A 13,052-nucleotide genomic window follows, 5' to 3' on the forward strand; every position below is an offset into this window, starting at 1 on the left:
TTTAAAACCCATTAAGCCAGACTGTTTTACTTTGTTTATCTGAATTTTTTCAGAGAACATGGAAAACGTATACAGTTTCTTGAAAGTGACCGTACTTAATAGTTTAGTAATTGCAAGGCACACCTGTATTGCATAATGTACATTTATTTAAACAACATACTTATGAAATAACCATGTGTACAAAATGTATTTAACCTTACAAAGTACAAATCAATATTGCGAAGTGACATGCAGTTACAAATTGGCCTGTGAGGTAGAAAATGAAAGAGTGTGGCCTAATGTAATAGTCCCCTTTTAAATAATCATTGTATGGCTTTTCAGAGGACAGTACAGCCTGGACTATGGAACAAAAAATTTAAAAAAATATTAATTAGCTTAACACATTGTGAAATAAGAGTTTTCATTCAGACAACTAAAGGAGGGAGAAGGTTACACAGAGCTGCACAGATGAGCAGTATGTCATCAAACAGATATGCCATAGTGATGGAGTTTTCTGCTGATGATTTTAAACCACTTTAATCGATTGATGGCCCGTTCAACATGTATGCGTGTGTTGGCTATTTTTTTTTGTTTTTTGCCACATTTGTTTTGCACATCTGATCTTTTCCAGAACTGGATGGTGGTATTACAAGAGAAGCCCTCCTGAATAGCAAGTCTTACTATAAAGGAAAACCACAATCAGCCATGACCACATCATACGGTTCAATCAGGTCCAGAAATTTAGAATTTTGAACTATGAATCTATCTGTAGTTCTCCCTCCCCATGCCCGTGAAATGAATGAAATATGCCCAGTAGGGGCTATGGCTACTAGGTATTTCAAAGTGTTACTGTGCTTGTAATCAGACCAAGTTGCAGACTGGAGTTTAAGGTCACATGGTCTCTCGAGGAAGGTTTCGCTGCAGTCTATTATGCATCGCAGGTTGGGGTATGCATGTGCAAGGGCTGCTGGCATCATCTGTTTGATGTGTTCTTTTTCAGGCCAGAATACGAGATTCTTCAACTCGTGCCAGGAACCTAACCCATGTGTGTATCACTCGAGAACAAGTGGAATCTGTTGTGTTAAAAATGGCAGCTAGCAACTTATTTTTTAGACCCACCCTCAACTTCATAAGCACCATGAGAAACTCTTCTTTAACAGACAATTTCCTTTTTGGTCCTGATTTTGTTGGGGTTTTCTTGTATCTCCTAATCTTACTTGCAAGAACTCTTTGCGGGCCCTCCCAATAACCCATACGACTAGCTTTGGGTGTCAAAAATTCCAACATTGTATTGAACACATCACAAGTTTCCAGCCCAGTGTGTCGCCGTACTTTAGAATCCGTGTTTATCAAACTATCACATCTGTCGTATTTTTGCTTAGACTTAATTGTCAAGACTTTAACCTTAGCAGCTAGTTGATCAATTTCAATTTGTTTCATGGCACATGCTTGACATGCATTGTCCATGGCAGACTCAACCCCATGTTTAGGCTCACGCACTGATTCACACTTGGGCGTGCACTCAGGATCACGTTCAGACCCAGACGCAGGTTTAGTCTCTGGCTGCGTGTAGTTGTGATCCATGAAAAACAAGTTCTCTGGCTCTTGCTGGATTTTCCAGAGTGTCGATTCTGGGAAAGAAAAGTTAGATTGGAAAAAGAAATTAATAATGAACATATGATGGACAGAAATGTTAACAACTTTAACGTATAGATGTCCCCCCAGAGAAAAATCGGATACTGTCAATTCATAACTTGATGAGTAACAAACATATAGTTGTAACCAAGAGACAAAAAAAGTCTGTCAATTCACCATAAATTTGTGGTGAAGACATTAAAATGCTTGTTCCCCAGAGACAAAATGTAACTATTACTTGTTGCTGAAAAACAGTCATATAATTTTATTACCGGTGGATGCATGAAACTAATAGTTAGATTGCGCATGTTATCAGTCAAAAAAAAAAAAATTCTATTACAGCTCTAACTTAAAAAATAAAAAGGAAATTTTTAAATTACACATTTTGATGCACTCACCAAGGTCTTCAGAATGCAGCCGCTTGCTTTGAGGTGCTGGGGTTGGAGTTGTTCTGACTGTGGGTGCTTTTCGCTTCTTAGAGCTGCTTAGACTGCGAATATTATGATAACCTGTAAAAAAAAAAAAAAAAAAAGACAATTATTCCTGTGTACATTTATGGGAATATGAAAACAAGTCCTAGGTCTGACTGTTTGCCTTAGATAACTTAAGAAATATTTAATGCATACCTAGATTCAAGCATGGATCTGGGTACTTCGTTGAAGGTGCTCCACCAAGGAAATGTTCTGAACAAATTCTGCTATTCTTTGTTGGCTCCCAAGGCTTGGCTGGTTTGCCTGTCTGGGGCAGTTGGTGGTTGACCTGCAAAGTATGAGTTTGTTAATCAGAAATCTCAACACTATAGGTACAGAGCCTGCCTGTGGACATGGTTATTTATTTTTATTTTTTTGGGACCAGATTCTTGCGTTCCCTCGCAATAACCCAATATCATATGCCTATCAGAGCACACAGTGAGTGGGATCAGGTGGTGGGGGACTGAACGCATATGCGTGCACACACATGCAGCAGACAGCGACAGGATTCACGAGAGATGAGCTGTGTAAGTTGCTACAACTTGCACAGCTCTAAGGCTCCGTATGAAATATAGTTTATTTATACAACAGTGGTAGTAAGTAGCAACACCTGTTAGTGCCTTATGAACGTTTATGCTTTCATTTTTTTACCGTCCTCTCGTGAATCCTGTTGTCTGCGCGCGCACTGCGTTCCGTCTCACGCCGCACCTGATTTCACTCTCTGTGGGCTCTGATAGACATGAGCTGTAATATGATAAGGTTATTGCGAGGGAACACAAAAACTATTGCGAGGGAACGCAATAATATTGCGGGGGAACGCTATATTGCGCGCAAACACAATAAATAATCTGGGCCCCCCCAAAAAATTACCGTCATGTCCCCAGGCAGGCTCCATATATCGGTCTGCAGCTTAAATAAATTTTATGTTTGAATGTTTTCCATTAGATCTATTTTAAACATATGCAGAGCTATGTAGTCTGTCATTTTACAGTCAGTGGCGCGACATTACAGTCATAAGCCGATCACGAAAACGGCACCATTAACCACATTAATTTGGCAGTTTCATGATATTAAAAAAATAGATGTATGCAAGAAACTTACAGCAACACCTGTTAGTGCCTTATGAACATTTATGCTTTTTTTTTTTTACCATCCTCTTGTGAATCTTGTTGATGTCTGCGCGCGCATTGCGTTCCGTCTCACCCCGCACCTGATTTCACTCTCTGTGGGCTCTGATAGACATGAGCTGTAATATAAGGATATTGCGAGGGAACACAAAAACTATTACGAGGCGCTATATTTCGCGGGAACGCAAGAATCTGGGCCAAAAAAAAAAAAATTACCGTCATGTCCCCAGGCAGGCTCCGTATATCGGTCTGCAGCCTAAATAAATTCTATGTTTGAATGTTTTCCATTAGATCTATTTGAAACATATGTAGAGCTACGTCGTCTGTGTCATTTTACAGTCACAAACTGCTTCAACTCACGCCAAAGTGACCCATCAAACACACCCTCAACAAACTGACCACATAACAAAACCTCTGCATTTGGGACACCATAGGTGTGCGCTGCTTAACATTTGTCATCAGATTCATTAATGCCAATGAAAACCCTAACAGAGTCTCTCCCTCACGCTGTCTGCGGGAGAAAAAGGCCTCTTGAAGCGCCACATAAGATTCTGCATCCCCATACAGCTCCTGCAACACCCCATTGATCTTTAATGGGTCTGAGCGCTCTTCACTGGAACGATGCTTTATTTCCTTACGTGCTTCCCCCTCCAGATGATCAAAATAAAAAAATGCCTGGTCAGCTTCAGAGACATGACAGGCTCTCACACAAGCTTGCATCTCCTCCAACCATTCAGCCAACCCCATACCTGTCTTACCATTAAACATGGGACATTTTCTATCTCGGGGTAAAAAAATAAACTTCTCCATTACTGGAGCATTACCACTCGAGGACAATTGAGATGAGGGTTCTACACTCGGGCCAGGTACTGCCTCAGCCTGTTCCTGCTTCGACCTCTTATTCTCCATCCTAAGCTGAGTGACTAACTCTCTCAGCTCCTGCATTTCCTCTGCCATCATACCCCCCGAGACTTTCCCACAATGAGGATGCGGCCAAAATAGGGGAAATTACTTGCACCGAGGCCACCTGCTGCTTTGCTCTGGAAAACAGGAAAAAACAAAAAAAAAAAAAAAAAAATTTACTTCACTAAAAAAAAAAAAACAGAACACACCTCTATAATCTCAGTTTGCATCCCACTTCTTGACACCAAAATGTGGAAAAGCGGACAAGTTGCTCCTAATCGTCAAGACAATTAGAAATCATGAACAAACATGATATGTCGGACTTCTGACACCACCCTGGGAATTTCACCCAGGGAATTAGACAATTGAAATAACTTTAACCTAAGACATACCGGTTCGTTGCAATTGAGGCAGAAGTGGTTCCCAAATACAAAAAAAGAATTTATTAACGATCAAATTTGTAATTAAAAAGACAAGTTTATAAAGACTAATTTAAAACACCACCGATCATGACCACATGAGGGCGCCCTTGCATCACGCAGCCCGGCAGCACATGCAGCTGGCAGAGTTTTCCAAATGTCCACGCAGAGCGTAAAGCAGCCGTGGCAAACAGGGAACATCCACAGGTCTCGCAGGACGAAATCTTTCGGCAGTGCAAAGCAGCAGGGCCTCCTTCCACAGCTTGGTCCAAAATCCTACATTTCAAACAGATAAATATAAACAACAAATACCTGAAAGAGGAGCTTACTTTGCGCTGTACATACCGAACTGTCCGTCACAGCGATCAGCTGTAACTTGACACCACCCCAGAGCGTCAACAGCACCACAAACTCAGCAGCGCACCACCAACGACAGCCCACACAGAGGTCTCTGTACAACAAAACCATTTCCTCAAACACTCACCACTACACCTCAATGAGCCTACAGCTGTGGCCGGCGCCTACCTGGCGTCATGGGAACGTGGAGGTGAACACGTCCAAACACCTGCAGTCAATCTCCAGAAAGAGAAAGAAGAGCACACACACTCCCTCTTTTATACAAACACTCCTCTACCACAACCAGCTGCACTCAATCCACCAGCTGAACATCATTAAGGTCATCCATCATGCTACACTTGCAACAGAGTATATTACACACATGACCAGAAATGACATCACAGGCATGGACACTAGTTTAAACCACTAACATACTCAACTAAATTACATCTTATTGGATGGGGTTGTAGTCTAGCTTTACTATTTTAAATTTAGGCACAGTGTGTTTATGCAATCACAGACAGGGAAACCCTGTGGTTGTTCTTATTAACCCACAACAGTTAGCTTTGCTTAGCTTAGCTGCTACAGTAGAGAAGCTTGAATCTTCAACTGGACTGGGTTGCTTGACGCGAGGACGTTTCGCTTCAAATCGCAGAAGCTTCCTCAGCTAAAATTCTTGCTCTGGTAGTCTGACTTCTGTCTTGACTCTTGTAGAGAAGAAAATACAGAAGCCAACAAAAGCTTGAGTTTTTTAAACCTAACCAGACTCCTCCTACCGAGAGGCCGACTGCTATAGGCTAGTGACTAAACAATAGCTCTAATTAGCACCTATTGTGCTCTAGTTAGCACCCTCCTAATGACAGGGCAGCTGTCCCTCCTAATGATGGGATGAAAGCTTCTCCTAATGGCTCCCTTGACAACTCTCCTGATGATGTGAATGACTCATTACCATGAACAAAAGACTGAAACTGCTTTGACCTGAGTACCCCATTGTAAACAGGGGACAAAGCGAGTCTCAGACCCCCTCCCTGGTTAAGGCTGGGTTTCAACTGTTTAACAAAAAATGCTTCCTTGACACCTCTCTCAAACCATTTCTTCTCTCTGGCTAAGATTTTAACTTCCTTGTCCTCAAACGTGTGGTTAGTGTCTTTCAGGTGGAGATGAACTGCAGACTGAGGTCTGTGTGCGCCTTCTCTGCGGTGCTGGTATAGCCTTTTGTGTAAAGGTTGTTCTGAGGAATAAATTATGGAATCACCCTGTAAATATTCATCCCCAAAACTAACACCTGCATCAAATCAGATCTGCTCATTAGTCTGCATCTAAAAAGGAGTGATCACACCTTGGAGAGCTGTTGACTGACATGAATCATGGCTCCAACACGAGAGATGTCAATTGAAAAAAAGGAGAGGATTAACAAACTCTTAAAAGAGGGTAAATCATCACGCAATGTTGCCAAAGATGTTGGTTGTTCAGTCAGCTGTGTCTAAACTCTGGATTAAATACAAACATGGGAAGGTTGTTAAAAGGCAAACATACTGGTAGACCAAGGAAGACATCAAAGCGTCAAGACAGAAAACTTAAAGCAATATGTCTCAAAAATCGAAAATGCACAACAAAACAAATGAGGAACGAATGGGAGGAAACTGGAGTCGTCTGTGACCGAACTGTAAGTAACCGCCTAAAGGAAATGGGATTTACATACAGAAAAGCTAAATGAAAGCCACCATTAACACCTAAACAGAAAAAAAAAAGACCCAAAATCCTCCTAACTGTGCTGGATCTTTTCTGCTGTGTGACCTGCTTCTAGTGCCTTTTGCTTCATGCATTTGGGAATAACGTTTTGTTTGCATCTCAGGTTAAATCTTAAGTGGTTTCTAAAGTTAGCTATCTTTTTAGTAGTCTTTTCCAGCTTATGTACCAGTGCCAGGGCCTCATGCCCACAGTTGGTTGCAATGTTTCTGTGTAGGCTCTCAGTTGTCCAGGTGGTTTCCATAGTAGAGAAGCTTGAATCCTCGACTAGACTGGGTTGCTTGACATGAGGACGTTTCGCTTCAAATCGCAGAAGCTTCCTCAGCTAAAATTCTTGCTCTGGTAGTCTGACTTCTGTCTTGACTCTTGTAGAGAAGAAAATACAGACACCAACAAAAGCTGGAGTTTTTTAAACCTAACCAGACTCCTCCTACCGAGAGGCCGACTGCTATAGGCTAGTGACTAAACAATAGCTCTAATTAGCACCTATTGTGCTCTAGTTAGCACCCTCCTAATGACAGGGCAGCTGTCCCTCCTAATGATGGGACGGAAGCCTCTCCTAATGGCTCCCTTGACGACTCTCCTGATGACATGAATGACTCATTACCATGAACAAAAGACTGAAACTGCTTTGACCTGAGTACCCCATTGTAAACAGGGGACAAAGCGTGTCTCAGACCCCCTCCCCGGTTAAGGCTGGGTTTCAACTGTTTCAGTTTGCTTAGTCTCACCTATGTAGTGTTCATTACAGTTTTCCTGACATCTGATAGAGTACACTACATTGCTCTGTACCTAGGGACCCTGTCCTTAGGGTGAACTAATTTTTGTCTCAAGGTGTTAACCGGTTTAAAGTAAAAAATTTATACTGCATTATTTTAAAAAAAATTTTCACTTATAGGAAGCATTATGATTTTTATCCAAGCACACAAAAAAATTAATAAATTAAGACTATAAAATAAGGAAATGCATTCCCAAGCCCATTATTTTAGTAAACATCATCAGCCTAGGGGGCCCCACTTGTGAGGGTTAAGGAGTCCAAAAGTTTATACCCCATTGTTTTTCACTTGTTTACACCCTGAGGAAGCCATTAGAAAATTATTTAAATCCCATTTAATTTGTTTTTTGTTCAATTTAGCTTTAAAATAAGTATAAACATGCCCAATTCTATTATTTTAGTACATATCAGCTTTATGGCCCCGCTTGGGGGGGGGGGGGGGTCTATGTGTCAAAAAAATTCAGACCCCGATAGTTTTCACTTTTTTACACCCAGAAGAAGCCTTTAGAACAAAAAAAAAAAAATGGCAAGCATATCCTATGGGAGCTGTTTTTCTGACATAGTGCACTGGACTATGTACACAATGAATCCATAACTGTGTCTCTCAGACTGAAAGTCCAAGGACCCAGACTCATGAACATCATTTTGCTGTTAGTTTGAGTAAAGAAACAAAGCTGAATGATGTCTTTCAAGATGTATTAATGTCCAAACAGTTACCATATTTTCTGGAGTGTAAGTTGCACCTGTAAAAATTTCTCAAAGAGAAATACATACATACAGGGTGTTGAAAAAGTCTCTTAACAGTTTAAAAAAATTATAAAACATCCGAACATCAGAAACGAAAGGAGGAAATGTGCTGTGATAAATTTCACCATTTTCACAATTAAAAATTTCAAAATTCTGTGAGGAAGAATTGTGAACAAAGAAAAAAAAAATTCCATATATAACTGGGACCAGGGATTGCCTCAAGGTATTTAAGGTTTTTCTTTGTAAGGTCTGTTACCCCACAACTGGTATATCTACAGGGATTAAAGCAAAAAAATCCTTCTGATTTTTTTTTTACTCTTTTTTTTTTTAAGCTGTTCACCATCTATCTTTTTATAGAAACCCTTTTGCAATCGTGTTCAAGGATTTAATGTAAAACAAAGTGGAGACAGTTAAGAAATAAGTAAATTGTTTTCCTGCTGAACAAGATTATATTTCACCCGTGATGCCGGTAACGTGTTACTCTAATCTGACCGCTGTTTTCAGTAACGAGTAACCTAACGCGTCAATCTTTCCAAATCAGAATCAGAATTTAATTTATTGCAAAGTAAGTTCTCACATACAAGGAATTTGATCGGGTGTCATTAGTGCATAAACAACAATAAAAGAAAATACGTATGTAAGAAGTAAATGGTGCATAAACAATAAAAAAGAAAAAACTATGTAAGAAGTAGAGGAATCAGACAAATGGGCAAAGCTGTCAAATGGATATAGTGGAATGGGGCTGTGCAGGCATGCAGATGAACAGTTCAGGGATGATCAGTCTGTACTTTGTGGGAGTGGGGGGAGGGCATCTGGCTTTATAAGTCTAGCTCAGGACGGAAAGAAGCTGTTTTGTGTCTTGAGGTTTTAGTCCTGATGGACCTCAGCTGTCTGCCAGAGGGGAGGGTAACAAAAAGATTGTGTCCTGGGTGAAAGGGATCAGCCACTTTCTTCCTTGCTCGCCTCAGGGCCCTGGAGGTGTACAGGTCCTGAAGGGATGGCAGATTGCAGTTGATCACCTTCTCTGCTGAGTGGATGATACGCTGCAGTCTGCTCCTGTTCTTAGCAATGGCAGCAGCATACCAGATGTTGATCACTGATGACTCAGTGATGGCAATATGGAAGTTCACCATCATAGTTTTTGGCAGGTTGAACTTCCTTAGCTGCTGTAGGAAGTACATTCTCTGTTGTGCTCTCTTGGTGAGAGAGCAGATGTTCAGCTCCCACTTGAGGTCCTGGGTGACAGTAATCCCCAGGCAGTGGAAGGACTAGGGATGGGGTATCGAGAACCGGTTCCTTTCGGGTATTGTTAAGAAATGATTCCATCCACCGACATCATTAACCTTTTTGATTAATAACCTTTTTGATCAATGATCGAATTGCTTCGTTGATTCATTTTGTTCTTTCGCTTTCCCCCGCTAAAACCCTAACGAGCATATGGCTGTGAGTATTTACCTTTTTTTATGTTAAACCGACCTGTTATTGTCTTCTGAAACAGTTGATAGATGTATTTTATAACTTAAAACGGGACCGATGCTAACACGTTAGCATGTCTATGGCATTTTCAATATTGAAGTTAGCATTAAGCAGTTGCAGCTGTCAAGCGTTTGTTGTCGTAAGAGAGTCAAATGTATTACAAACTAATATTTTTTTTATTTTTGTTTATGTACAACCCCTGGCAAAAATTATGGAATCACCGGCCTCGGCGGATGTTCATTCAGTTGTTTAATTTTGTAGAAAAAAAGCAGATCACAGACATGACACAAAACTAAAGTCATTTCAAATGGCAACTTTCTGGCTTTAAGAAACACTATAAGAAATCAGGAAAAAAAAAATTGTGGCAGTCAGTAACGGTTACTTTTTTAGACCAAGCAGAGGGAAAAAAATATGGACTCACTCAATTCTGAGGAATAAATTATGGAATCACCCTGTAAATATTCATCCCCAAAACTAACACCTGCATCAAATCAGATCTGCTCGTTAGTCTGCATCTAAAAAGGAGTGATCACACCTTGGAGAGCTGTTGACTGACATGAATCATGGCTCCAACACGAGAGATGTCAATTGAAACAAAGGAGAGGATTAACAAACTCTTAAAAGAGGGTAAATCATCACGCAATGTTGCCAAAGATGTTGGTTGTTCACAGTCAGCTGTGTCTAAACTCTGGATTAAATACAAACAACATGGGAAGGTTGTTAAAAGGCAAACATACTGGTAGACCAAGGAAGACATCAAAGCGTCAAGACAGAAAACTTAAAGCAATATGTCTCAAAAATCGAAAATGCACAACAAAACAAATGAGGAACGAATGGGAGGAAACTGGAGTCGTCTGTGACCGAACTGTAAGTAACCGCCTAAAGGAAATGGGATTTACATACAGAAAAGCTAAATGAAAGCCACCATTAACACCTAAACAGAAAAACAAGGTTACAATGGGCAGAGGAAAAGCAATCATGGACTGTGGATGACTGGATGAAAGTCATTCAGTGATGAATCTGCATTGGGCAAGGTGATGATGCTGGAACTTTTTTTTGGTGCAGTTCCAATGAGATTTATAAAGATGACTGCCTGAAGAGAACATGTAAATTTCCACAGTCATTGATGATATGGGGCTGCATGTCAGGTAAAGGCACTGGGGAGATGGCTGTCAATACATCATCAATAAATGCACAAGTTTACGTTAATATTTTGGACACTTTTATTATCCCATCAATTGAAAGGATGTTTGGGGATGATGAAATCATTTTTTTCAAGATGATAATGTATCTTGCCATAGAGCAAAAACTGTGAAAACAATCCTTGCAAAAAGCCACATAGGGTCAATGTCATGGCCTGCAAATAGTCCGGATCTTAATCCAATTGAAAATCTTTGGTGGAAGTTGAAGAAAATGGTCCATGACAAGACTCCAACCTGCAAAGCTGATCTGGCAACAGCAATCAGAGAAAGTTGGAGCCAGATTGATGAAGAGTACTGTTTGTCACTCATTAAGTCCATGCCTCAGAGACTGCAAGCTGTTATAAAAGCCAGAGGTGGTGCAACAAAATACTAGTGATGTGTTGGAGCGTACTTTTGTTTTTCATGATTCCATAATTTATTCCTCAGAATTGAGTGATTCCACATTTTTTTCCCTCTGCTTGGTCTAAAAAAGTAACCATTACTGACTGCCACAATTTTTTTTTTCCTGATTTCTTACAGTGTTTCTTAAAGCCAGAAAGTTGCCATTTGAAATGACTTTAGTTTTGTGTCATGTCTGTGATCTGCTTTTTTTCTACAAAATTAAACAACTGAATGAACATCCTCCGAGGCCGGTGATTCCATAATTTTTGCCAGGGGTTGTATTAACAATAATAGCAAGCACAACAGTAATAGTAATAATAACTACTCTAATGATTATATACAATTTTAGGGAAAGAGACAAAAAGAACCTGAATAAAAACACAACAGAAAATATATAACCAACTAACAATGAACATACATAGATAAATAAATACATACAGAAATAAGTTTCCTGTGAACACCAAGTGACTCTTACACCTCCATTTCATCCCTGTCTTAAGTTTAAAGGAGACCTGCACTGAAAAAAATGCAGTCAGATTTTTTGAACAAAAAATGACTTACATTTACACATGAGATCCTTCTGAATGTAGTAAAGTAAATCTGCAAGCCCAGATCTGTCATTCAACGGAGAAATCTTCATTTGAAAATGACAAATTTACAACTAACATTAAGCCCTCCGTAAATTGTCCCTCTCATCATTGACGCTGCCGAGACGTCACGGACACGACCCTCTCCCAGCATGCACTGCGCCAGTTGTAATTTGTGGATTTACGTCAGTTTGCATCTGCACCTTTTTCTTATCTTATTCGGAAGGATCTACTTTTTTTAAAACTTCATATTGTCTTGTGGCACGTTTGGTGAGTACACATTTCTTTTATTTGTGCTTGAAAATTATTTTGGAGGACTTTTTCATACGCCCATTTGATTGGGTGGTGTCGCAATGAAAATCTACTGTCTTTCGCCTCCGGTACCATCGCGGGATATGGAGGCGAGACCCGCAAAGAATCCCAGTCATTAAAAATATATAAACCTCTCTCAGCGTCCATGGAGCTCTGGGGCTCCGATTGCCGAGATGTGCGGTGCTGTGGATTTTGCCACAAGAAGTCTGTCCTTGCAGCAACAGGTGTACCGGCTGCTTCGCATTAAAACAGCGAGCGTAATCTCAGGACTTGTGCCAAGTGTGCTGCAGCTCCATTCAGTAGACAGGTGATGCCGGTGTTGTGCGCTGAATCTGGCACAAGCTGCAAAGCAGACATGGGCGGTGTGAGTGGCCCGCGTCGGCGGTTAATGACCTCTTTAACGAGCCCGCAGACTTAATAAGCGCAGCGGAGGCAGAGAGCGGGAGAGGAAGAACGGCGCCCGCTGTCGATGTTGTTGCTGATCTGAGCACATAGATCTGTATCTCACATTCATTGCAGCTTACTTTTGGATGTTGAAACCAGGACATGTATAAGTAACATTACTAACATAAAATCAATTTCAATGCGGGATCGGACTGAAGGCGGGAGCGCGTCGTCTTGTCCCTGACGTCATGGAAATGATATGGCTGTACAAACTGTTTTCACAGAGGGCTAAATTTTAGCTGCAAATTTGTCATTTTTAAACGAAGATTTCTCCGCTGAATTACAAATTTGGGCTTACAGATTTACTTTACTGCATTCACAAGGGTCTTATAAATACATATCAGCTATTTCTTTCTGAAATCTGACCACATTTATTTCAGTGCAGGTCTACTTTAATGACAGTTTGTTTCGGTCAAACCATATTTTCAATGTGTTAATTTCTTCAGTGATTTCCTCCAGAACTATCTGCCAAGCTAGAAAACTGCTGCGTCCCAGTAAGAGCAGAATACT

At 40.6% G+C, this 13,052-nt stretch overlaps 1 long non-coding RNA gene across 1 annotated transcript; it reads right to left on the minus strand.

Moving 5' to 3' along the window:
* Positions 1-229: 229 nt before the first annotated feature.
* LOC117531219 lies at positions 230-4,203 on the minus strand. The gene is made up of 3 exons (XR_004566566.1): positions 2,241-4,203; positions 2,013-2,123; positions 230-1,610 (listed from the first exon to the last, which is right to left on the minus strand). It is a non-coding gene; the product is annotated as an uncharacterized LOC117531219 (long non-coding RNA).
* Between the last annotated feature and the right edge of the window lie 8,849 nt (positions 4,204-13,052).

Source organism: Thalassophryne amazonica, chromosome 18 (genome assembly GCF_902500255.1).
Source record: "Thalassophryne amazonica chromosome 18, fThaAma1.1, whole genome shotgun sequence".
Classification (NCBI taxonomy): Eukaryota; Metazoa; Chordata; class Actinopteri; order Batrachoidiformes; family Batrachoididae; genus Thalassophryne; species Thalassophryne amazonica.